Here is a 5,084-nt window from a genome sequence, read left to right on the forward strand (position 1 = left end):
CATTGACCCGCCCAATTATTATTTCAGCATAACTCATTTCTGTCCATAAAAAGTTGGGGTGATATGCAACCCAAATTGAACCACGAGAAATCTTGTCAAAATATTTTCATAAAAACATAATTTTTATTCGATAGGTTATATATAATCATAATAACGAAAGAAAATATTTTTTAGGTACTAAAACAATTATAGAAGAACAAATAAGAAATTAAAACTTAGTAAGGATTGGGCGGGTTGAGTTATGACCCGCTTTTAGCCTATTTCAGCCCAAGTAACTTTTGGACGGGTCAATAATCGGCCCATTTATTAACTCCACTAATTGAACAGCCCAAATTCAGCCCAACTCGCCCATTTGACACTCCTAGTTAGGCCTATCTTGACGACCACAAGCAGCTATCAATGGGTTTGGCCTAAATTTTATATAGTTTACATAGGGGAGAAGGAAGGGAAATGGGGAGAGTTACTAGGTGGAGAACCAAACCTTCACCAACAAGGTGAAAGTTCAATACTCAACGTCAACTTCATTGCGTATAGGTTTCGGGGCAGAAAACAAAATGTTTAAAAGGGTGATTACCTCAGAGACCTCTTAAAACTTGAAGTGAGATATGAACATTTACTTCAATAGAATTAAAATGACTATCTAGAACAATTGTTTTCTCAGTGTTGCATGTTAGTACTGTTTCTTGGCACAATCCCTGTGTGGAAGAAATAGAATGTTGAAACACCAAGATCTTCTGAAAACTAAGCAATTAACCAGTGGCTTTAGAATGCTTCTTTTACTAAAATTTATGTTCTAGATCTTATAGAAGAATTTCATGAGCCCCTAACCACCCTTTTTTTTTTTTTTTGGTAAAGATGAGCCCCTAACCACCCTTGCACCATCTCCACAATATATATTCTCAATAGAACATAAAAGATCATCCAAGACTGTAGCAACGCGAGGATATGACAGTAAGAATAAGAGGTAGTACTTCTGGTGAATGTGATCAGCCTTTGGCGACAAGAAGTTGGTGAAAAGGGCACTTGCTTCAATATTTTCCTCGTATCATGTGATCAGCCTCAAGCTCAAGAACATCAATCAATTAGTGTTAACTATATATGCAAGAGAAGAAGATTTGGAGTCCCATTTAGGAGGTTATATATATAGTGGCTCCTATTGTCATTCAGTAACAAGTAGTAATAGTATCACTAGCCATCAGAAACCAGAAAGTTCCAATGTCATTCTTTTCATTAAGGAGGAAAGAAGCTGAGTTCTTCCTAGATTCATGAACATAATAGGCTTTAAGGTACATGTTGTGAATCGAAACGAGCAGTTTTCTCGAACTCACATAAACTGCTCGTGGCGATTCACTACATTTACCTTTTAAGCCTATTATGTTCATCTTGAATCTACAAGAACTCGGCTTCTTTCGTCCTCCTTACGAAAAGAATGCTATTGGAACTTTCTTGTTTCTAATGGCTAGTGATACTATTACTACTTGCTACTGAATGATAATAGGAGTCACGAGATATATAACCTTCTAAATGGGACTCCAAGTCTTCTTCTCTTGCACATATAGTTTACACTATTGCTTGATGTTCTTGATCTTGAGGCTGATCGCATGCTATAAGGATTAATGTTGAATCTGAAGCAAGTTCCCTTTTCATCAATAGAGTAGTGCTTCCGATGAACTTTTTGACGAATGCTTGCTCGTTCCACAAGTTGTCTGTGGATGTCTCGCTTGAATTCAGAAACCTACCAGCCTGAAAACCTGTAAAGTTACCTTCACATTTTGCGTACACAAAAGTTGTAGTTGCGTAATTGGAGCTCGAGAAAATCCATCAGAATTCATTCTGTGTCTTTCATCACAGGGTCAATTCAATGTTGCGGAACAAACAATAAGTTAAAAGTGTTTTCCATCAAAGATGGGAGATGCACTGTCTTGCAATGAAAATATATGATAAACCAAAAGAATAAATCAATGGCAGTGAGGACACTTGTAAAACTGTTAGATAAGTTGTGAAATTATAAGGCAAAATAGAAGCTTCAAGCAATGATCTATAAGATAGTCTTTAAACTCTCATATTATAGTGATAACTACATAAGAAAAGAGGATTTTTGTATTCATTTAACCATGACATATTTGTAGGGCTTCAAGTTTAATTCATCAAAGCACAAGATTCAAGACTGTATTGTACCATATAACAATCACACAAAGATATTAAACCTTGTGCGATCTAACAAACTCTTGTTTCACACAATCCTTTCAACCCTCCATCTACTCTTCCAAAGCCCTATCCACTCACAATCAACATATGTTAGAATCCTTGTCCATTTTATCTGAACCTAACAGTTTTTATGAAGCTGCAGCAGATACAGGATGGCAAGGCACTCCAACTAAATCAGACATGGCACATAGTTGAAATGCATCAAGGAAAGAAAGCTTTGCCTTGTAAATGGTTGTACAAGGTGAAGCATAATTCAAATGGTACAATAGAGAGACTTAAAGCTAGGTTGGTTGTGAGGGGGGACATTCAAAAGCAAGGAATAGACTATAATGAGACATTTTCACCTGTTGCGAAAATGACAACAATAAGGTGTTTGCTAACAGTTGCAACTAAGCAACTAAGAAGGACTGGTCAGTTTCACAACTAGATGTGAGCAATGCCATTTTACATGGAACTTTGGATGAGGAGGTTTTTGTGAAATTTCCTCCAGGTCTCATCCCTCCTACTCCTAAATCATGTTTGCATTTCGAATAAATCTCTCTATGGTTTGAAGCAGGCTTCAAGACAGTGGTATTCTAGACTTGCTGGCGCTCTAAGTTACAAAGGATACACTTCATCACTAAATGATTACTCTTTGTTATTTAAGAGGAATGGGGATCTTATTTCTATCCTAGCAGTATATGTTGATGACATTTTGCTTACAGGAAATGATCTACATGAAATTGCTGCTAGCAAACAGTTCCTCCATTCAGAATTCAAGGTTAAAGATTTAGGGGAAATTCATTAATTTCTTGGTATGGAGGCTATCAAGGAAAAACATGGTTTCATTGTCAGTCAACACAAGTTTACTTTAAACTTGCTCAAGGAATTCGATTGTTCACGTATTTCCAAAGTCATTTCCCCACTAGATCCTTCAGTTAAACTACAAGCAGAAACAGTTACACCTATGCTTAATCCTACAGTTTTAGGCATTTAGAGGGAAATTGAATTACCTGACCCATACTCGTACGGATTTGGCTTTTCCAGTGTTGAAACTCAGTCAATTTATGCAGAATCCCAGCTCTTCTCATTTCTCTGCTGATTTACGGGTCTTGAAGTACCTTCAATTGGACCCAGGGTAGGGTATTCTCCACTCTTCTAACCCATCTTTTTCCCTCTTAGCCTCTTGCAATGCTAATTGGGCATCTTGTTCGGATTCTCGCCAATCTGTGACTGTGAATGGGTTTTACATAACTCTTGGGGGTGCTCCCAGGGTTATGAACCCCTCGAAAAAAAATTACAGTGTATTTTCAAAGTTAAAATTATTTTATTATGCATATATAATAGATGTTGAACCTGACTTCTTCGTATACTTACCTTTTAGAATTTTTGAACCCCTGGATGAAAATCCTGACTCCGCCACTGGATGCTCCTATATCATGGAAATCGAAGAAGCAAGCTTCGATTTCCCTTTCTTCCACAGAAATCGAGTATAGATCAATGAGGAAAGTTACTTCGGAGCTTACTTGGCTCATCAGATTACTCGAGGATCTCTCAGTTCCACCATCTTTGCCGGTTCCCATTTACTCCGATAGTCAAGCTGCCATTCATATAACTGGTAACCCCGTCTTCCATGAAAGAAACGAAGCACGTTGAGCTTGACTGTCACTTTGTTTGACAGCTATACCTCTCCGGCCTGATAACTTTGTGATTTGTTCCTTCAGAACACCAACTCGCTGATCTTTTCACTAAGTATCTCTCTGGGGCTTCTCATCATGGAATACTTTCTAAGTAGAATACTTTCTAAGTTGGGGGTTTCTATTAGCTCTTAAGTTTATCAGACAAAGATTGGGTTCTTCGATCAATCCTAGGAACCGATTTTATAGTATTTGGAGCAGAGACACGTGGAGGCCATTAGACCATTCAAGACATATTTTGATGGATTAAATGATAGCCGTCTGATGGCCACAGATCACAGATGTACAACAGCATGTGTTCAGCATAGAAGGGAACAAGTTTGTTTATATTGTTAGGCTAGATTGTACAGATTTAGCACAAGTGTACAGAAAGTATAGTTTTACTCAGTATTTTTCTTTTATTATTTTTGTACAAATACCTGTATAAATACATGCAGTGTTGATCAATAAAAATTACACCGAAATTTCCCAAACATTTCTCTTATTTTCCTACATATATGCAATTCATCAAGCAATTTTAACCAATACTTAAGTAAGAAAATCCCAAAATAGAAGTTACATCCTTGCTAAGTACTGCATGATCATATGTAACTTCTAACATTACTAATATATCCTATTCAGTACTATATATACCCTACCAAACGACCCCTAAAGGCATACAGACCTCAGGCAACATAAAGCATGAATTAAAGATTTTTATTCTTACCTTTTCCAAATCGATTACTTTGATAGTACCTTCCTCAGAAACACGAACACCTATACCAGCCTACTCATTAATATTATTAATCCTCAAGACACCCTGTTAGATTCACACATACACGAGAAGTTTTGTAAACTTCGTAAGAGAAGGCAATGTATAGATTAAGAGAATCCATGAGATGAATTGAAGACTTGATAGCACCTAACAACATCTAAACAAATTTTGTTATTACTTTGCTTAAGAGGCAATGAATGTAAATCATTATTCCTGAAGGCTATGCTTTGCTAAAGTTCTGTTGGTTGCAAATAAAGTTAATGCTTGATGATTGGATGCCTATTAATGGTTTTACCTAATACTATTTGATAAAATATGATTTTACATTATTGTGCATTAATGCCAAAAGAGTAATGCATGTCAAAGGGTTAAAAATGTCTGTCAACGTTACAAGGGTCTTATGTCTATCAACATTTGAATTTGGTCCTTCATGCTTATATAATAGT

The 5,084-nt window shown here is 36.5% G+C and overlaps 1 long non-coding RNA gene across 3 annotated transcripts; it reads right to left on the reverse strand.

Annotated features, from left to right (window-relative positions):
• Nucleotides 1–599: 599 nt before the first annotated feature.
• On the reverse strand, nt 600–4,236 carry LOC132617006 (uncharacterized). 3 transcript variants are annotated; one of them, XR_009573526.1, is made up of 2 exons: nt 3,201–4,236; nt 600–1,743 (listed from the first exon to the last, which is right to left on the reverse strand). It is a non-coding gene; the product is annotated as an uncharacterized LOC132617006 (long non-coding RNA). The 3 variants fall into 3 exon arrangements; XR_009573528.1 differs by having other exon boundaries at nt 600–1,833; XR_009573527.1 differs by having other exon boundaries at nt 600–1,839.
• Between the last annotated feature and the right edge of the window lie 848 nt (nt 4,237–5,084).

The sequence above is a fragment of the Lycium barbarum genome, chromosome 11 (assembly GCF_019175385.1).
Source record: "Lycium barbarum isolate Lr01 chromosome 11, ASM1917538v2, whole genome shotgun sequence".
Taxonomy (NCBI): domain Eukaryota; kingdom Viridiplantae; phylum Streptophyta; class Magnoliopsida; order Solanales; family Solanaceae; genus Lycium; species Lycium barbarum.